Here is a 22,351-nt window from a genome sequence, read left to right as displayed (position 1 = left end):
CTCTTTGCTGGGATGCCAACTCTGACGACTTTAACAGACTATGCTCCCTTAACATGGATGGCCCTTGGCCATGGACCACAATTTTGGAGTTACCCCCTGGTTCCTGGCACTGCAGGACTTTGAGCCCCAGGCTCGCTGTCAAAAAAAAATAATAATCTAAGGACACTTTCCCTGGGCAGTTGTTTAAACCCTGGGTTCCAACTGAAAAGGAAGGGGTATATGCAGAGGCGTATCTAGTGAAAATGGCGCCTATGGCAAGCATTGAAACTGCGCCCCTGTCAAACATTTGAAACCCATCTTTCAGATAACCTAAACAAAAAAAAACACCTAAGAAAATGACAAGGCAAAATTTCAAAATATAAAATTGTAGTATATTAGTGATGGTGACACCCCCTATTGTAAGTGGAGTTATTTTATTTCTTGAGGGGGTGTTACCATCACTTATATATTGCAATTTGTTATCAAAAATCTTTTGAGGGGTGTCAATGTCACTAATATGTTGCAATTTTATATTTTGATATTGTTATTTGTTTGAAAGATATCAAGTTGTATATTTGGTTTACAGGACACCACATATACAGTATATGGTATTCAGAGGTAGGGCTCCACCGTCACTTAAAATGGAAGTAAACTTCCTTTACTGCCTTTTATATATGGGTAAGTCTATAATTAGGCTTACCTATAGGTACAATTCTGTGCCATAAACGGTGACTCCCGTGCGCATGCACGGGAGTGACTTCATCATGGCTCAGGCCCGTCACAGAGCCTGCGAACCCGGAAGCAAAATGAGTAAAAATGAGGGTGCCTTCTGCGCTGACTTCTGGGTGCAGAAGGGTTTGTTTTAAGGTAAGTTTAACATTATGTGCTAGTATGCGATCCATACTAGCAGATTATACCTTTACCTTGCATGGTAAAAAAAAAAAAAAAGTCCAGCAGTATACAACTGCTTTAAATTATGCAATTACATTTAAATTGAAACACTAAGGTGAAGAAGGAATCATAGCATTGTATTTTATTGTAATATTTACAGTGTTTATACTGGTTATGGTAAGAGGGAAAAAAGGGAGGGAGGACAGAAGATGGAAGGGGGAGGAAAGAGAACTAGGGGAGGGGGGAGGGAAGAGAGGAGAGAGAGAGATAAGGGGGGCAGGGGGGAGGGAGAGAGAAGAGGAATACAGAATACATCAGAAAGTACAGAGAAAATAAAGAGAGGAGCATTGTAGTAAATGTCTCTTCCTGTGCACATTCTCCACATTACCTTCACCTGAATACTGTACATTCTTCTGCTTCTCTTACTCATTTCTCCTCCTTCTCTGCCCCCTCCCCAGTCCCTACAGCAGCTCGGCTCTTTCTCCAGGCTCCAGCATGGCTCCAGTACTCTGTTTTTCTCAATCAAAGGGGGCGGCTACAGCAGTGCCCATTAGCTCAGTAAGCAGCAGGAGGTGGATCAGCTCCTGCTGTTAACTCTTTCTTGTCCTGTGGCAGCCGTTCCTATAATATGAGGTTGCTGGTTCCTTTCTGCTGCTTCTATATAGTCAATGACAGAACAGTAGGGGGAAGCTGCAGGGCGCTTCTATACACACACAGAGCCACTGGGAGAGAAGAGCTGCAGTGTCAGGACTGTGAAGCTGAAGAGGAGGGAGAGCACAGCGCACCTCCCGGCTCCTTTCCCCTCTCCTGCATGGCAGCCTATTTTGCAAATAACCTAGGGGGACACCACTGCCTAAACTCCTCTCTCCCTTTGATTCTTGTGCATGTCGGGGAAGATGCAGAAAGGAGGTGGGCGGAGCTAAGCAGTGGGCGCGGAGGAGATAGTTAAATCTCCGCTCTGAATGCTGATCTCTGCCTCTCTCCTCCGTGATGTCACTGGTTGTTAGACGCCAGGCGGGCCATGACTAGTAACCAGTTTGGGCAGTGAGCCAGGGGCCAGTGGTGAACGACCTAAAGCAGTCTCCACTGGCCAGGATCCCACCCCAGGCTGACAATGAGTAACAGTGGCAATATCAGGGCCATTTTAATTAGAGATCTCTGCAAGTGCCTTGCTGCCCAGCCACTCAGGAGCGCCCCCTTCATATGGCGCCCATGGCACATGCCATATCTGCCATACCCTGGATACGCCACTGGGTATATGACAAACAACCTTCATTGATCAAGGGTATGGTTTATGATGGGATGTACTACAGTGCATCCAGAAAGTATTCACAGCACTTCACTTTTTCCACATTTTGTTATGTTACAGCCTTATTCCAAAATTAATTAAATTCATTATTTTCCTCAAAATTCAACAAACAATACCCTATAAATGACAACGTGAAAAAAGTTTGTTTGAAATCTTTGCAAATTTATTAGAAATAGAAAACAAAAAAATCACACGTACATAAGTATTCACAGCCTTTGCCATGACACTCAAAATGAGCTCAGGTGCATCCTGTTTCCACTGATCATCTTTGAGATATTTCTACAACTTGATTGAAGTCCACCTGTGGTAAATTCAGTTGATTGGACATGATTTGAAAGGGCACACACCTGTCTATATAGGGTCCCGCAGTTAACAGTGCATATCAGAGCACAAACCAAGCTATGAAGTCTAAGGAATTGTCTGTAGACCACAGAGACAGGATTGTATCGAGGCACAGATCTGGGGAGGGTACAGAAAAATTTCTGCAGCATTGAAGGGCCTGCGTCTTCTGTCAGACCAGACTGAACCCAGGCCATCACTTTCATGTCTTCCTTGCATCCTTCCCTCCACACTTCCCTGCAGCTTTCCCTGCAGCCTTCCTTGGAGGCTGTGGCTCTGGAGGTGGACTTGTGGCAGGAGGAGGAGGAGGATGGGTGAGGGCACATAAGTGCATGTTCTCACTAATTTGGCCCCTCAACCCCTTCTGAAGGGCCTGAAAAATAATATTCTCACACATGAAGCATTAGCCCTCCTCCATTTGCTGCAATTTAGCAGCTACATAGCAGCCATAGGCCTCTTCAGCGTCGGGGGGGGGTGTTTTCAGGGCCACATTAGCGTCCTTAATGAGGACCAGTGCTGCCTCCTCCACGTTACTCCCCTTCCTGGCCCTTTTTGTTGTAAGGCGGAGGGGAGGCACCTGGGATTGGGTAAGGCTACTGGGCCTGGCCACCTGCTGGCTGACAATTACTCCTGCCTCCTCCTGGCTGTCACTTACCCCCACCTCCTCCTGTCTGCCACATTCCAGAGCCTCGTCCTGGCTGAGGTCTTCCTGTGCATGAAAAAGGGACATAGTTTTAGTTTTTGGTTCATCAATCACATACAATTTTCAGCTTATGACTTTTGCAAATTGAATGTTAATAAATAGAAAAGACCCAATCATTTTTGGCCCCTACTGTCTATTGATATGTTAAACACTTTTTGTTCAATCATTCATTTGTTATCAATAATAACATCTAGTTAACAACAATAATTTTCGGACCATAAATATGTTCAAAAATACTATACCTGGCTCCAGCTGGGCTCCTCAACTTCTTCCAGGTTGGTCCTCGGAAGCCTCAGCTGGGGTTGTGGAAAGGGTTGAGGGAAGGGTGGATGGAAGTGTAGAAAGTGATTCCCTGGTTTCAATCTGATCTTCCAGAAACTGCATCCTGTTGTAGTACCACAGACTGGGTACATACACATCCTTTGCTGCTGCTCCTGATTTCATGGAAGCCTGGACCTTTTTAAGTTCCTTCCTATACATGCTCGAATCAATCTCGAATCAGTAAAGGCCACTGATGTCCCAAGGTAAAATGTCAGCTTCGTTTTCACAATCGGCACTTCCTTCACTCACAGATCGTACGTACGACACACGCGTGTTAGCTTTATATACAGTGCACATGCGTGAAACTCCACCCGCCCGCCCCTGACGTTCTTTCTAGAATATTTCCCGCTTCTTCTCTTTCGTCGCAGTGGGAGAGGAACATGGCGGAGACATAGCAGGTGCATAGTAGCAATAACAAGGAGGAGGAAAGCCAGGAGCAAGAAATGTCCCGATCCAGGCGGAGATTTAAGGCCTCAAATATGGCCTTTGTAGAGATGGTGGAGATGGTGAACATCTTGAAGAGGGCCGACTATGACAGGAAATATGGACCTTACCTAAACCCAAATGTGAGAAAGGCCAAGATCATGTTTAAAGCTTTGAAGAGTCTGCACAGGAATTTTGGGGTAAGTACTTGTCGTGTGTTCCTATTATTATTATTACTTGCATGCTGCTCCATGTGCTTTTCTTTACTGTTGTACAGTTTAAAATGGCTACTATCATGTTCATGGGCACAGTAATCGGTCATAGGAAACATCGTTCGTTTGCCAACTAAATACGATGTTTTGGGCAGATACAGGGTTAACTACATTTGGTCATGCTAATTTGTATTAAAAAGAAGTTTAAGACATTGTTGGCTATATGTGTTTGAAACTGGAAAGAATTGCAAACTTGATTCAGTGTAATGTAAGGAGAGGACACTCAGCAGCTGTTTACACATCTGGACTCAGGAGCACTAGTGTGGGACACAAGAACAAGCTTATTAGGGTGTCCCACACAGGTACTCCAGTGGATACTTGGGGTGTCTCCAAACCTGTCCAAAAAAGGTAAGTATACCAGCTTTGGTAAGGGAAAAAATCATGTCTTCAGCTTGGAACTCTGTCAAAACAACAATTGTACCCCATTTCCAAGCAGTTTTTCATATTCCTATTTCTGGCCTCAAATATCGGTGTGCTAAGTATACCTTTTGCTTCATTCTCATAGGGGAGAAAAGACTCCGGATGTCTGAGGACACCAGGAACCCCCCACCACCTGAAGAAGGGGAACAGAGGACACCACAACCAGAGGATGTGGAGGAAGGAGAGGTGGTTGAAATTGTCACCATAACAGGTGAGTGTCTGAGACCACTGACTCAGGTAATAGATGTATGCCTGCATATTTATAATACATGGTGTGTATTTTTTCTTTTAGGTGATGTGACAGTGCACAAAGGCTAATCCAGAACATGATGTTTTGTAGTCAGGATTTAGACATCATAAAGCAAAAAACAAATGACATAGAACAAAAACTTAAGAACATGATTGATGTACTAGAAATAATCTAAATAACAACAAAATGACACAATTTTCTATTTTTGGTGACCAATTTTTTATAACAAATTTTTGACGCATTTTAAAAGCCAAATTTTGAAGATGTACACAGTGTGTCAACATGTGCTATCTGCCATCAGGGGATATCAATGTACGCGTTTTGTGGGTGCAACCCCTTCCTCGAAACTCAAGTAGGTGAGAGGAAGTGGTTGCACCCCCAAAACACGTCCATTGATCCCCCATGATGGATCAGGAGGGAAATCTCTAGCTTGACTCCCAATTTGTGTGCATCTTCAAAATTTGGCTTTTACAGGGGTGACATGATCCCATCTGATGAAGGCAATATCAACACCTTTTTTACACTATAATGTCTGATATTGCCTTCAGTCTTTCTTTTTCAGCCCACACCTTGTATCCAAATCCAAAGGCAGTTTTTCTATTGTTGTCTTCATGTCCCAACCCCCTTTTATTTATTGAGTTATTGCCTCAATATATCTCCACGATTTTTTAAACTCTTTCCACTTTTCCCATTTGTCTTTACGGTCTACCCCAACTTGTGCTTTCTCCCCTCTATCGTCTAAACTCTCCAAATAATGTGTTTCATTTATGCAAAGTACCCAATCCTGAATTTTAGGGCTTTCTACTTCCTGACTTTTTTTTGGTATAAGACTTTTTGCTGCATTAATCAAGATGGGAGTTAAGGATCTTTTATAGTGCTTAAAAGAGACGTCTGATTCGTGAAACAAACATACCCAAAGATCTTCCGGTAATTCTTTGTGGGTGATTTTCTTTATTAGTTGTAAAACCTCCTTCCAATATTTTTTAATAGTGGGACAATCCCACCATATATGTGCCATTGTTCCTGTTGCCTTACACCCTCTCCAGCACTCCAAGGATTTCTCCGGTTGAAATTTACTTATTTTATCTGGCGTTGCATACCACCTTGCCAGGCACTTATAATTCATCTCAACCATTTTAGTATCTACCGCAGAACTATGTGTAAGTATCATCATTTTATCAATAGTGTCTATTACATCGTGACCCCAGTTATTTTTCCCATTTTTTGATGAATGGCGGAACCTCCAGGTCATCTCTTTCTGATAGTATTTTATACGGGCTATATTATGCTTTGATTTTTCTCTCAGGCAAAGCCGCTCCAGCGGCCTGTAATTTTCTCTGTATCTTATTGGCTGGGGCAGTTTCTCTACGAACTGACTTAACTGGAGGTAACGCCATGCATCTATCACCATTAAATCTGTGTCCAATCTCAAATCTTGAAAAGTGCTTATTTTACCCCTTTTTATTATATCTTTCAGTTGTGCATTTTCTTTTTTTATCCAATTCCCTCCCACCGACGCTTTCCCCGGTGCAAAATACTAATTTTCCTAAAGGTGAATTGTAGGCCCATTTATTTTGTGTATGGATTGTGTCCCAAATTTTTAATGCAGTGCGTGTTATTTTGTGCATGTTCACTCCCAATACCCTGTGCTGTGGGGGGTTCCATATTATACTTCTTAATTGTGTACTACTCATTGCATTTTCTATATTAACCCACCTCTTTTCATTTACCTCTTTTGCCCATTCCACCACCCATGTAAGTGCCACAGCATTATTGTACTTTAAGATCCGGGACAGCTAGGCCCCCTTGTTTTTTCCCCCTTTCTAGCACCGTGGCTGCAATTCTCGTTTTTTTATTATGCCATATAAACTTTGAAATTAAACTTTTTAAGGTTTTAATATATGTTTGAGGAAGTGATAAAGGCAGCATTTGAAATTTGCATAGAATTTTTGGCACCGGCACCATCTTGACCATATTAATATGCCCTATCCAGGAGAGAGATCGTGTTGATATTTTTTTTTATTTCCTGCTTAATTTCATCTAGCAAAGGAATATAATTTATTAGGTATATTTTCCTTAATGAGTCAGTCAAACTGACTACTAAATATTTTATTTCCTTTCTCCATGGAAAATGAAATTCTTCTTGTAGTTCCACTTCTTCCTGTATGCTAATATTTATATTCAAGATTTCAGACTTGCTAAGGTTTATTTTGAGACTTGAGATTTCTCCATATTGTTTCAATATCCCCAGCAAGTTTGGAATCGTGATCCTTGGATTTGAGATATAGAACAGCACGTCGTCGGCATACGCTGCCAGTTTATGCTCCTCTTCTCCCATCTTAATCCCATTAATATCTGAGTTATTTCGGATTGAAGCCAGCAGGGGTTTCAGTGTCAACGCAAACAAGAGTGGCGACAACGGGCACCCCTGCCTAGTTCCATTTTCCATTACAAACGGGAAGGAGGATACCCCGTTCACTTTTACAGAGGCGGACAGGTGCTTATATAAAACTTCAATCCACTGGATCATTCTGGGACCTACGCCCATGACTTCCAACGTTTTTATCGTGAGTCCCCAGTCTACCCTGTCGAATGCTTTATCGGCATTTATCGACAGACCTGGGGACCCACTCGATTTAATGGCCTGTAGGAGGAGCAAACCCTTCCTCGTAACTCAAGTAGGTGAGAGGAAGTGTTTGCACCCCCAAAACACGGCCATTGACCCCCCATGATGGGGATAGCACATGTTGATATTAGGCATGGGATCAGGAGGGAAATCTCCAGTTTGACTCCCAATTTGTGTGCATCTTGGCTTTTACAGGGGTGACATCACCCCATCTGATGAAGGCAATATCAACAACTTTTTGACACTATAATGTCTGATATTGCCTTCAGTTTTTCAATGTTGCACTTTGTAAGTTCCTGTGTTGTGTATGTTTTGAAACATGCCTGTTTATGTACTAAAAAAATATTTTCAAGGTAAAACTGTTAAAAAACAAGATGTTCTTTTTTTAAAAAAAAAAGTTTTACATGCACATGTGAATGTGCATGGAGTAAAAGGTTTTATACTCAATGTGTGGCTTCTTCTTTCAATGCTCAATACCAGTCTTTGTATTACCCGTATATACTCGAGTATAAGTCGACCCGTGGCAATTCTCATCCTCCGATCAGCTTGTGATAATACCAGAACACTCAGCAGTCAGCGGTCTGCCTATCACGGACATTCTCTCATTCTCATACTACGGACGAGGATGAGAGAATGTCTGTGATAGGCTGTACACTGACTGCTGGGAAATGGAGTGTTCAGCCTATCACAGATGAGGAGGAGGCACGGCTTTTAAAAGCTGAAATAGCCTCCGAACTGTATTATCACACGCTGGCCGCGTCTGCCTGCATGACACGCTGATCATGTAGGCAGACGGCGGTGACTCGAGTATAAGTCGAGGGGGGCACTTTCAGCCTAAAAAAAGGCTGAAAATCCCGACTTATGCTCGAGTATATACGGTAAGTTGGTGGCAGTGGCAGGAAATTAATTAAAAATATGCATGAAGGACAAAAAAGGAGCATTCAAAGCTTACAGCATGCATGGGCACAAAGGGGACATTCACAGCATATTACAATCATGGTAATTAGGGAATGATGAAAGAAATACAAAACATTAGCATACATTAAATACATAGAATGTGATGTTAAAGGAGAAAACTTACCCTAATATAGTCCTTCTGCAGGACCTGTATGATGGCAGAACAGGTCTCTGGAATAATGATCCCCAGAGCCTGGGGGGAGATGCCTGAGGTTCTGTAGACTTCTCTCCATTGCCAAGTACCGCAATGTGGCGACTAGCCTTTGCTCCGGAGTGATGGCTTGCTGCATGCAGGTGTCCTGCTTCATAATATAAGTAATATAAGGGGACAGCAAAGCCAACAGATGGTGAAAAAGGGGGTCCGTCATCCGGAGAAAATTCCTGAAATTATCAGGGTTATTCTCCTGGATCTCCCACAGCAAAGGCATATGAGAGAATTGGTCACACTGGAGCAACCAATTCTTGGTCCATGAACTCCTCCCCACCCTGTTCATGGACTGGGCTTGGGTCAAAGCAAGAACCCCAAAACCAAGCCCCCGCATAGCACAAACTCTATGATGAGTACGTACCTGCAACATGGCTTCAAAATGGACGGCTGGTCAGAACAAACTAACAGAACGCACTGAAGAACAGCAAGGCCTGTGAAGAGCGAGCTGAAAATCAGAAACGAGCGGACAAGAACGCACTGAAAAACAGATACGAACTGACTACACACACTGAAAACCAGATACAAACCCACAAGCAAACTGAAGAGCAGTAACGGACTGAAAAGCACGAGTCTGAAAAGTGCAAATCGTCTCTCACCAAACTTCTACTAACATGAGATAAACACGAGATTAGCAGAAGGAGCCCAAAGGGTGGCGCAGTGGCTATTGAAATTCCATTTCCTAATCCCGTCGTACGTGTTGTACATCACGGCATTCTTGACGGTCAGAATTTGGTGTGACCGTGTGTATGCAAGACAAGCTTGAGCGGAATTCCGTCCGAAAAACCATCTAAGATTTTTCGGATGGAAATTCTGCTCGTGTGTATGCGGCATTAGTCAGGGAGGTGACCAAAAACCCGATGGTCACTCTGACAGAGCTCCCAGCATTTCTCTGTGGAGAAAGGAGAACTTTCCAAAAGAACAATATCTGCAGCACTCCATCAATCAGTCCTGTATGGTAGAGTGGCCAGACAGAAGCCACTCCTCAGTAAAAGGCACATGACAGCCCACCTGGAGTTTGCCAAAAGGCACCTGGACTCTCAGACCATGAGAAAAATAATTTTCTGGTCTGATGAAACAAAGATTGAACTCTTTGGCCTAAATGGCAAGCACCATGTCTGAAGGAAACCAGGCTCCACTCATCACCTGACCAATACCATCCCTACAGTGAAGCATGTTGGTGGCAGCATCATGCTGTGGGGATGTTATTCAGCGGCAGGAACTGGGAGACTAGTCAGGATCAAGGGCAAGATGAATGCAGCAATGTACAGAGACATCCTTGATGAAAACCTGCTCCAGAGTGCTCTGGACCTCAAACTGAGGCAAAAATTCATCTTTAAACAGGACAACGACCCTAAGCACACAGCCAAGATAATAAAGGAGTGGCTGTGAATGTCTCTGAGTTGCCTAGCCAGAGTCCAGACTTGAACCCAATTGAACATCTCTGGAGAGATCTGAAAACGGCTGTGCTCCTCATCCAACCTGATGGAGCTTAGGAGGTCCTGCAAAGAAGAATGGGAGAGACTGCCCAAAAATAGGTGTGCCAAGCTTGTAGCATCATACTAAAAAAGACTTGAGGTACAAAGTCTTTTTGAGTATGGTACCAAAGGTGCTTTAACAAACTATTGAGCAAAAGCTCTGAATATTTACAGTATGTACATATGATATTTTTCGTTTTTTATTATTAATACATGTGCAAAGATTTCAAACAAACGTTTTTCACATTGTCATTATGGTGTATTGTTTGTAGCATTTTGAGGAAAATAATGATTGAATCCATTTTGGAATAAGGCTGTAACATAACAAAATGTGGAAAAAGTGAAGCACTTTCAATACTTTCCAGATGCACTTTATATGCCACCCAAAGTCTTGAACTTTTATTAGGTATACAGGGGGTTACATGTGTCTTGTTGCTGTCAAAACTGTTAAATAAGAATGTAGTAGTGAATAACTGGGAAAAAAAAAAAAAGGACTTTCAAGTCTGTGCTGGGAACAGGCTAAGAGTGGGTGTTAACTAATTAAATCAGCAAACAGCCAGGATTTATCTTGTAGAAAGGAATGCTGCTCACCAAGCCTCCGGACCCTAATTGGTGCTCCCGCCCTACTATGAATTCTCAGGTGCTCCCTTTGCACAAGTCAGTAGAGGCAAGAAAATCCTGGACTGCCGCACTCCGTGAAAAAGGCATCTTTATTGAAGAAATGGTATAAAATCCAACATGACAGTCAAATCGAGACGTGGACAAAACAGGGATAAATGGCTAACGCTGAGTAAGCATCAAACGATGTGAAACACATTAGCCATTTATCCCTGTTTTGTCCATGTCTCGATTTGACTGTCATGTTGGATTTTATACCATTTCTTCAATAAAGATGCCTTTTTCACGGAGTGCGGCAGTCCAGGATTTTCTTCCGCTAGGGATTTATCTTGTAGTTTGAGTTCTGAAAACCCCTGTGAGGGGGGATTGATGTTTTTGCTCTGTACAGAAATAAAAGCATACAAGAAGCCCTTAATGTTTGGACTCTCTTTCTGCAAGCTCTATGCTTGAGACTGACCCTCACAAGGGGTAGAGATGATTGATATTTTTTTTCTATTTTAATATTCTACAAGTTTAACTACTTATAGGTCTACATCATGCTTGGGATCCTGGAGTATTATGGAGTAGGGGCGGGCTCCTGGTATTGGGAACAGGTGCTTGAAGTGAGGGTACCCAGGAGTCCGGGAGTGTGAGTGGTAGTTCTCTGTGAGATCTTTTACTTTTAGATCCATGTCATACTTGTCATTCTGGTGATAACTTGCAAGTATCAAAATGTCTAACATGTACAATAAAAATTATGCACCTGTTTTTACACTTAGCCTCCCACACCAATGAAAATGCTACAGAATGTCACTTTCCAGCCATGACCCACTCATCTTTCCAGCAATGGAGCAACTTGTGAAAATGTGTGAATATTTACCTGTCTTGCCCTGTCTTTTGAAGCAATTCTGTTACTAGTAATTTGCTGCTGGCGACAAGATCACAAGTGTGACATGGCCCTTAATATAGAGTTACATTTTCAAATGACCACTAAGACGTCCAAAAAACATGTTGGAAGACCAAAAAAAAAAAAAAAAATAAGCAATATGTCCTCAAACGGAGAAATTATATGTGCTAATATGTTACTTAGGAAGCATGAAAAGGAGGTGATAGAGGCCATACCAGTGAACTGAAACACACCGGTATGAATTTTCCTATCCACTCAGAAATTGCATAATGGGGACAATAAAATCTAAGGAAATTGTCAGAAACAGAGTCATAAAGACAACACAACACATCAATGCAAGTTGGACATAAAGGATAATTAAAAGTATATAGGGTCACTTACAGGAAATGTCAGCTAGACGTGGAATGCTCAATATTCCAATTATTGGGTTCTCAACATGTTTGTACACACCTGCAGAAAATGAACACATTTTTACTTATACACATAACTGTTCATGCATTTATACTGTGAGGAGTTCAAATAAAATTAGAAATAAAATACTATCCAATAGTAGATCATGTATAGCATATGCTTTGGAGCAAATGGTACATGATGAACTATAGAAAAAAAAAAGTTCTACAAAATGGTTAGATCAAAGCTGAAAATTTCCTGAGCTAGTTGATTCATAGCTCATAGAACTTAAAAACAAAAATCACTAAAAATACAAGCATGTATACAGTATTTTTGCTATTTACAATATTTTATACAACATTGCTAACATCCATAGAATTTAGCAGCACAGAAACAGCTAGTGGTGGTAAGTAAGAAACAAGAGATTGTGAAAAGCAACAGATAACAAGGTGTATCATTATTATAAGTCCTAAGAATGGATTATATAGACATTAAAGTTATTGTAAAGCTAAGTTTTTTTGTTTTTTTCAAAATAACAAACATGTCATACTTGCCTCCACTGTGCAATTCGTTTTGGACAAAGTGGCCCAGATCCTCGACATCTGGGGTCCCCCGGCAGTGCTGGTAGCTCCTCCCAGCATCGTATAACCCCCTAGGTGAAGCGCTCTCCCCGGGGGGGCTACCTTGCGGGTGCGCTCCCAAGTCCAGCAGTTGCGTCCATAGATGCAGAATGCCAGATTCGGCCCCGCCCCCCAGTGCCCTCATCATTGGATTTGATTGACAGCAGCGGGAGCCAATGGCTGTGCTGCTATCAATCTATCCAATCAAGAGCTGAGACAGCAGGCAGAGGGGAAGAGCGTGTCTCCGGCGAGGGAAATACGGAGCTCAGGTGAATAAATGGGGGGCTGGGGGGCCGGTCAGTGACAGAAGTTTTTTCACCTTAATGCATACTATGCATGAGGGTTTACAACCCATTTAAGTGCTGCAATGCTGCAGGTGACCTATGCAGCATTATATTTGGACACACCATCATGTGTCACACTCATAAGCTACTGGACAAGACTATTTAGCCACAGTTCACACTAAAAAGCAGTGTGGAAACCTGTGATCAATGCACGTTTTCCACACCACATTCAAATCGTACTGCCCTTGCGATCTGTAGCAGGTGTTAGTGCAATGTTAATGACACCCCAAATGTAAGCTGCAAATGCAGTGAATTCCTCTGCACTGGATCGCATGGTACAAAACGACCATGTAGTCCGGTTGCAGTGCATTTCTAAAATTGGTGCATGTACTACTTGCGGTGCAATTTAATTAAAATGAATGGGCTCAAATCGCACCACACTAATTCACATGTGAACTGCACAGGAATGCATTGTGATTCCTGTGCGATTCATAGGTGATGCATAGTGTGAACCATAGCAAAATATTTTTTAGTTGTCTAAATTAATATTATTATTTTTATACAATATTTAAATACTGCCAACAGTTTGCAAAGTGCTTTAAAATAAGACAGTACAGTTACAATACAATTCAAGAACAAAAGGTTAGGAGGACTGTGTTCACAATCTAAACAGTGATGGACAGGTGATATTTTTAAGATGAAGTTGGTGATATAGCTCATGACAGAGTTGCTGATGTGTATATTAGTATTTAGTAGGGATGAGCCGAACACCCCCCTGTTCGGTTCGCACTTGAACATGCGAACAGGAAAAAAGTTCGTTCGAACACGCGAACACCGTTAAAGTCTATGGGACACGAACATGAATAATCAAAAGTGCTATTTTTAAAGGCTTATATGCAAGTTATTGTCATAAAAAGTGTTTGGGGACCTGGGTTCTGCCCCAGGGGACATGGATCAATGTAAAAAAAACTTTTAAAAAAGGCTGTTTTTTTCAGGAGCAGTGATTTTAATAATGCTTAAAGTCAATAAAGTCAACAATAAAAGTGTAATATCCCTTTAAATTTCGTAGCTGGGGGGTGTCTATAGTATGCCTGTAAAGGGGCGCATGTTTCCCGTGTTTAGAACAGTCTGACAGCAAAATGACATTACAAAGGAAAAAAGTCATTTAAAACTACTTGCGGCTATTGCATTGCCGGTCCGACAATACACATAGAAGTTCATTGATAAAAACGGCATTGGAATTCCACACGGGGAACCCCGAACCAAAATTAAAAAAAAAAAAATGACGTGGGGGTCCCCCTAAATTCCATACCAGGCCCTTCAGGTCTGGTATGGATATTAAGGGGAACCCCGGCCAAAAAAAAAAAAAAAAATGACGTGGGGGTCCCCCTAAATTCCATACCAGACCCTTCAGGGGCCTCATCCCCACAACCCTGGCCGATGGATGTGGGGGTCTGCGGGTGGGAGGCTTATCGGAATCTGGTAGCCCCCTTTAACAAGAGGACCCCCAGATCCCGGCCTCCCTGTGTGAAATGGTAAGGGGGTACTTGTACCCCTACCATTTCACTAAAAAACTGTCAATAGTGTTAAAAATGACAAGAGACAGTTTTTGACAATTCCTTTATTTAAATGCTTCTTCTTTCTTCTATCTTTCTTCATCTTCTTCTCCTTCTTCTTCTGGTTCTTCTGGGTCTTCTGGTTCTTCCTCCGGCGTTCTCATCTAGCATCTCCTCCGCGGCGTCTTCTATCTTCTTCTCCTCGGGCCGCTCCACACCCATGGCATGGGGGGAGGCTTCTGCTCTTCTCTTCATCTTCTTTTCTTCTTCATCTTCTTCATCTTCTTCTCCGGGCCGCTCCGCATCCATGCTGGCATGGAGGGAGGCTCCCGCTGTGTGACGGCGTCTCCTCTTCTGACGGTTCTTAAATAACGGGGGGGCAGGGCCACCAGGTGACCCCGCCCCCCTCTGACGCACGGTGACTTGACGGGACTTCCCTGTGACGTCACAGGGAAGTCACGTCATGCATCAGAGGGGGCGGGGTCACCGGGTGGCCCCGCCCCCCGTTATTTAAGAACTGTCAAAAGAGGAGATGCCGCCATACAGCGGGAGCCTCCCTCCATGCCAGCATGGATGCGGAGTGGCCCGGAGAAGAAAATGAAGAAGAGAAGCGGAGAAGAAGATGAAGAAGAGAAGAAGATGAAGAGAAGAGCGGGAGCCTCCCCCCAAGCCATGGGTGCGGAGCGGCCCGAGGAGAAGAAGATAGAAGGCGCCGCGGAGGAGATGCTGGATGAGAACGCCGGAGGAAGAACCAGAAGAGCCAGAAGAACCAGAAGAAGAAGAAGAAGAAGAAGAAGAAGATGAAGGAAGATAGAAGAAAGAAGAAGCATTTAAATAAAGGAATTGTCAAAAACTGTCTCTTGTCATTTTTAACATTTTTGACAGTTTTTTAGTGAAATGGTAGGGGTGCAAGTACCCCCTTACCATTTCACACAGGGAGGGGCTGGGATCTGGGGGTCCCCTTGTTAAAGGGGGCTTCCAGATTTCGATAAGCCCCCCGCCTGCAGACCCCCACAACCACCGGCCAGGGTTGTGGGGATGAGGCCCTTGTCCTCATCAACATGGGGACAAGGTGTTCTGGGGGGCTACCCCAAAGCACCCTCCCAATGTTGAGGGCATGTGACCTGGTACGGTTTAGGAGGGGGGGGTGCTCTCTCGTCCCCCCCTCTTTTCCTGCGGCCTGCCAGGTTGCGTGCTCGGATAAGGGTCTGGTATGGATTTTTGGGGGGACCCCACGCTGTTTTTTTTATTTCGGCACCCATACCAGACCCTGAAGGGTCTGGTATGGAATTTAGGGGGACCCCCGCATCATTTTTTTAAATTTTGGCCGGGGTTCCCCTTAATATCCATACCAGACCTGAAGGGCCTGGTATGGAATTTAGGGGGACCCCCACGTCATTTTTTTTTAAATTTTGGTTCGGGGTTCCCCTGCGGGGAATTCACATGCCGTTTTTATCAATTAACTTTTATGTGTATTATCGGACCGGCAATGCAATAGCCGCAAGTAGTTTTGAATGACTTTTTTCCTTTGAAATGTCATTTTGCTGTCAGACTGTTCTAAACACGGGAAACATGCGCCCCTTTACAGGCATACTATAGACACCCCCCAGCTACGAAATTTAAAAGGATATTACACTTGTATTGTTTGACTTTAAGCATTATTAAAATCACTGCTCCTGAAAAAACAGCGTTTTTAAAACGTTTTTTTTTTTGCATTGATCCATGTCCCTGGGGCAGGACCCAGGTCCTCAAACACTTTTTATGACAATAACTTGCATATAAGCCTTTAAAATTAGCACTTTTGATTTCTCCCATAGACTTTTAAAGGGTGTTCCGCGGCATTCGAATTTGCCGCGAACACCCCAAATTGTTCGCTGTTCAGCGAACTTGCGAACAGCCAATGTTCGAGTCGAACATGAGTTCGACTCGAACTCAAAGCTCATCCCTAGTATTTAGGGATAAGCTGCCGATTCAGACCGAACCGGAGTTTTGACCGAGCTTTCGCTGTTCGAATGTTGATATTAAAACCAAAGTTTAGGGAGGTTCAATAGGATTGATTCGCTGGGCCTCCCATGAAGCTTTGCAAACAACTGTAACTGGCCAAAGACTCAGGCCACCCACACTATACAAGGCTGCTGTCCTAGCATCCCTTTGTTAGTGTGTTTGGAGTTTAGTGTGAGAGAAAGCTGGTAGTATTGCATTTCATAAGACCAAACATATTTTTTAGGATTACTTTTTTTCTTTTTGTTTGCAGCATAGCATTGCATAATACTGCGGGGCAGTTTAGTCCCAAAAACACCACAGTTTTCAGTGTACCTAACCACCACATCGCCTACACTACACACAGCTCTTGCCATAACTGCTAATAAAAGTAGGGAATAAGACCTACTTTAATGCCATGTCTGGAAGACTTAAAGGGAGAGTCAGAGGTTGTTCCCCTGCAGCTATCAGGGGGCAAGCAGCATCTGTATCAACAGGCCAAAGTGGTGGTCAAGGTGCAGCATCTAGAGGCTGGGCATGCATGCCTCACTTATTACAGTGGGCATATTATACACCCACAGCACATGGGTGAGTTGGTGGAGTATCCTGACTGCTACAAGCCAATATCGTTGCTTAATACTGACATTTAAATTATTAGCTAAAATCATGGCCAATAGACTAAAAAAAGTTAACAAATCGATTATCCACTCAGATCAAACAGGTTTTATGCCCAACGCTTCAACTGCTTATATTTATAAAGTGCACCTTTCTAAATATCTAAACCCCATAGATAACTCAACTAGCAGAGCCTTGCTGTCTCTAGATGCCGTTAAGGCATTTGACAGCAAAGAATGGTGCTATACAGTGCCTTGAAAAAGTATTCATACCCTTTGAAATTTTCTCATGTTACAAACAAAAAAAAAAGTATTTTATTGGGATTTTTTGTGATAGACCAATACAAAATAATAAATGTTTTTCAGAATTTTTTAAAAATAATTATCTGAAAAGTGAGGCGTGGGAAGATGGATGGAGCCAAATACAGGGCAATCTTAAAAAAAAACCTGTTAGAGTCTGCAAAAGACTTGACTCTAAACATACAGCCAGAGCTACAATGGAATGATTAAGATCAAAGCATACTCATGTGTTAAAATGGCCCAGTCAAAGTTCAGACCCAAATCCAATTGAGAATATGTGGCAAGACTTGGATATTTTGCAAAGAAGAATAGGCTCTCTATAAGCTGGTAGAGACATACCCAAAAAGACTTGCAGCTGTAATTGTAGTGAAAGGTGGTTCTACATAGTATTGACTCGGGGGGGCTGAATACAAAATGTGGAAAATGTCAAGGGGTATGAATACGTTTGTAAGGCACTGTATACGGGAAGTACTCAAACGTTTTGGCTTTGGCGACATTTTTTGTAATTGGGTTAAGCTCCTATACACAACACTCAAGGCCTCTTTAAGAGTTTTTGTTAATACATTTTTATTAAAGAAAAATATAACAAAGATATACATATATCTCATGCATTCTAGATGCATTCTTAGAAAACAAAAAAAAAAAAAAAAAAACAACAACAGAAGTTTCAGCACTCACAGATTACAATGAGTAGTTATAAGCTAACACTCCAAAAATTGGCTCAGAAGCTATACAAAGTGTTAATATAACACCAAAATAAACAAAGGATTAATATTTTGTGAGCACTTGAAACAAAACAAAATTAATAAAAAGCCTTAATTTGGTATATAAAGACTGAGGAATAAAAGAGAGCAGCAAAGATAGAGTTAGGAGAATTAGATGAAAGAAAAGAGTGTAGAAGAGAAAATGAAAAGTAGGAAAGGTAAGAAAGCCGAAGATGGGAGGGGGGGGTGGGGGGTGGGGGTGTTGGTGGCATGCATGTCGACATATTGAAAGGGAATGAAATGTTGAGGTGTAATTGGCTAAGCTTAGTCGAAAGATTTAAGGGGTTTGCATTATAAGTTCCTTATAGGCGAATGTGGATTGGAATTTTATCCAAGAATCCCAGGTTAGAGAATGTTTCTTGGAAGTACCTCTAATGTTGTGGGTAATGCTCTCCATAAGATGTACTTTATCGACCATTTGTAGCCAAACTTTTGTAGAAGGGATTGTTGGTTGGCCCCATAAAGCAGGAATTAAAGCTTTGGCAGTGTTCAGCAAATGAGGAACAATTGAACGTTTATATATTCTTATGGGAGTTTTGGTAGAATGAAAAAGGATAGTCCACGGGTCATTGGGTATAATGACATCCGAAATCTGTACTATTAGATTACGGATGGCATCCCAATAAGGTCGAATGAGTGGGCAATACCACCAGATGAGTGCGTGAGTAGCTTTGTTCCCACAGTTCCACCAGCACAATGGGGAACTGGCGGGGAACATTTGTTGTAGTCTGGCTGGGGTGTAATGTCACCTATAAGCAATTTATAGTTGAATTCTGACATATTTGAGGCCAGAGAGGAAGTATGGGCTAATTGAATGATCTTATCCTTTTGATTATCAGTAAGGGAGGAATCTAAGTCGGACTCCCATTTAGCCAGGAAAGGTGGGAATTTGGGATTTTGAAGTGCAATGAGAGCTTTGTAAAATAGAGAAATTCCATGTAAAGGGGGATCTTTTGGGTAAAATATTTCTTCTATGGCATTTAAATCACTTATACCTCTAAGAGGGTTAGGAAGGGATCTTAAGAAATGTTGTAATTGGTGATATCTCCATTTATCTAGAAATGTGGTAGGTTTAAGAGCAAGGATCACATGCAATGGTTTAAGTACGTTGTCACGAAGAACATGATGTAATAAAAGAGGCTCTTCCGATCCCCATGATTTAAAGCCTGGGTCTAATAAACCCGGTAAGAAATATTTATGGTTAAGGAGAGGTAATAGAGGAGAATCATACTTCCATGAGAATTTTTTGTGTAAGGCGTCCCAGACATCCAAGGAGGATATAGTGAGAGCCGAGGTAGATCGAGCTAGATTCCTACAAGAACGGGGTATCCAGGGGGCTATCGAGAGATCCATTCCACTTAAAAAATATTCAATTTGTACCCATAGTTTAAATTTAAGAGCGTATTTCCAATCAGCCAACCTGGACAGAATAACTGCTTGATAATATGCCTTAAAATTAGGAAGTGCCAGACCGCCTGAGCATTTGGAGCGGAATAATAGCTCTCTCAATATCCTGGAATGACCGTTCTTCCAAATAAATCTGGAAATCAAGGTTTGTAATATGGTGAAGAACCCCACTGGTACTCCCATTGGGAGCATTTGAAAGAGAAAAAGGATGCAGGGTAGTATATTCATTTTGATTATATTCACTTTCCCCAACCATGTGTGTGATAAGTTGGACCATTTTCGTAAATCATCTCTAATCCTATTTAGTAAGGGGATATAATTATGTCAAAAAAGAGAATGGGGATTAGAAGTCAGATAAATACCTAGGTATTTCATGCTTTTCAATTCCCATTTAAAGGGAAAAAGGGGCTTAAGGGAAAGTGCCTCGGACTTGGGGATATTAATGTTTAGAATTTCGGATTTAGATAACTTTATTTTGAAGTTAGAGATAGAGTGAAAGGTAGAAAATTCAGACATTAAGTTGGGAATTGAGATGCGTGGTTGCTGAATATAAAATAGTACGTCATCAGCATAAGCCGCGTACTTATGGAATCTTTTGCCTATTTGTATGCCTTTGATATTAACATTATGCCTAATTGTAGCTAGGAAGGGTTCTAAGGTAATAGCAAAGAGGAGAGGGGAGAGAGGGCAGCCCTGCCTGTTTCCATTATGTAAGACGAAGGGGTCAATCAACGTTCCATTAATTCTAATTTGTGCTGAGGGATTAGAATAATAGGATGAGATTCAATGGAACATTTTAGGTCCCAGCCCAAAGTGTCGTAAGGTCATCTTAAGATATTCCCAGTCCACCCTATCAAAAGCTTTTTCAGCATCAGTGGAAAGGAGTAGGGTGGGCTGGGGGCATCTCTGAATGTATTGGATTAAGGAGATTGCACGAAGAGAATTGTGTTTTGCTTCTCTATTGGGTATGAAACCTGATTGGTCTGCTGATATTCAGCTGGGTAGAAGAGGGAGCAGACGATTAGCAATTACTTTGGCAAAAAGTTTGATGTCAACGTTAATTAGTGAGATTGGCCTAAAACTGTTACATAGGGTGGGATCCTTATCGGGTTTAGGAATGACAGTGATATGAGTTGATAGAGATTCTGGGCATAGACCTGAAGAGTGAGAGATAGAGTTTGCATAAGCAGAGAGACGAGGGAGCAGAATGTCGCTGAATGTTTTATAGTATAAAATAGTGATAGCTTTGCCGGATGGGGATGATTTAAATGCTGCCTGGAATTCCTCAACCGATAAATCCTCCTCCATTTCTTTGAGGACAGATATGGGCAATTTAGGTAAGTTAGCTGCTCTCAAGTAGGAAAACATGCGGTTTCTTCTCTCTTTTTGTGGTAGAGAGGACAGGTCATTTTTAACATTATAAAGGTCCGCGTAATACTCTCTAAAGGCCTTAGCAATATCTGGGGTTGCATGGACCAGCTCCCCTGTTGAGAGTTTGATTTTGGAAATAAATGACTGTGATTGTTTAGTCTTTAGTGATCTAGCTAGTAACTTACTTGGTTTGTTTCCCCATTCATAAAATTTCTGTGATAGACGTTGGAATTTTCTTTTAGTGTCCAAATTGAGAAGGGATTTTAGTTCCTCTCGTTTAAGTGTGAGGGATTGGAGGTGCTCAATATGCAGAGAGAGTTTGTGTTGTTTATCAAGAACCGCTATCTGCTGTAAAACCTGATCAATTTGTTGACCATGCTCCCTTTTCTTCCTAGCACCAAGCTCAATGAGACGACCCCTAATAGTAGCTTTATGAGCTTCCCACACAACAGAGGGAGAGGTGTCAGAAGGTTTGTTTTCCTTAAAATATTGTGATAGATGAGAGGCTAACATGGAAACTTCAGCTTCATTAGAAAGAAGGGAGTCATTAAGTTTCCAATTGTTAATGCGTCGTGGTGCCTCTATAAGAGTTAATGGGAGCATGTCAGATTCTTTTTCTCTTTCCCAAGGCACTAAATTATCCATTATCGTTATTATAATTTATGTACTAAATAATATAATATATATTATATATAATATAATTTAGGTACTAAATTAACCAATATAGGTCCAATATCTCCCATTTTGTTTTCGATAGTGATAGAACCCCTAGCAACTATGTTGAGGCAAACGGCCTCAAACGGGGTGGGAGGCTTCCGCAGAGGTAAATGTGAGGACAAAATAGCTCTGTATGCTGATGATATCTTGCTATATTTAGCCGATAGTCAGGAATCACTGGTTGCTGTAATGTCTACTATAGGAAAGTTTGGAGCCTTTTCTGGTCTTAAGACCAGTTGGAATACGTCAGTATTACTCCCACTGGATCCTCTCCAGGACCCTCTACCCATAGTAGCACAACTTAAGGTGCGTGCAAAGATTAAATATCTAAGGGTAACTATCTCTATCCATCCTGAGGAATATATCTCTCAAAACCTGCTACCATTACTCCAGAAATTTAGATCTCAAAATGTAGTTTGGTGTAAGACGCCACTCTTTGTGGCTGGCCGTACCAATCTCTTGAAAAATTATATAGATGCCACAGTTACTGTATTACTTACATAACTTGCCCTGCTGGATTCTGCAGAAATGTTTCAAGCAATTTGGTATGATTTTTCAGAGCCTAATATGAGGGAATAAGCCAGCTAGAATTAAATATCAATACCTACAATACTCCAATGCTTAAGGTGGGCTCTGGACTCCATATCCTTGGATATACTTCCCTGCGGCCG

At 42.1% G+C, this 22,351-nt stretch overlaps 1 protein-coding gene across 28 annotated transcripts in view; it reads right to left on the bottom strand.

The window, feature by feature from the left end:
- Positions 1–22,351, bottom strand: part of NRXN2 (neurexin 2) — a 3,426,600-nt gene that overhangs the window by 2,778,904 nt on the left and 625,345 nt on the right. For all 28 annotated transcript variants that reach the window (XM_073605072.1, XM_073605074.1, XM_073605073.1 and 25 more), the window contains one exon: positions 12,059–12,127. The gene's annotated coding sequence lies outside the window, so the exon portion shown is untranslated. The remainder of the gene's footprint in view (positions 1–12,058; positions 12,128–22,351) is intronic.

This window comes from Aquarana catesbeiana, linkage group LG11 (genome assembly GCF_042186555.1).
Source record: "Aquarana catesbeiana isolate 2022-GZ linkage group LG11, ASM4218655v1, whole genome shotgun sequence".
Taxonomy (NCBI): domain Eukaryota; kingdom Metazoa; phylum Chordata; class Amphibia; order Anura; family Ranidae; genus Aquarana; species Aquarana catesbeiana.
This window is presented reverse-complemented; position numbering and strand designations above follow the sequence as displayed.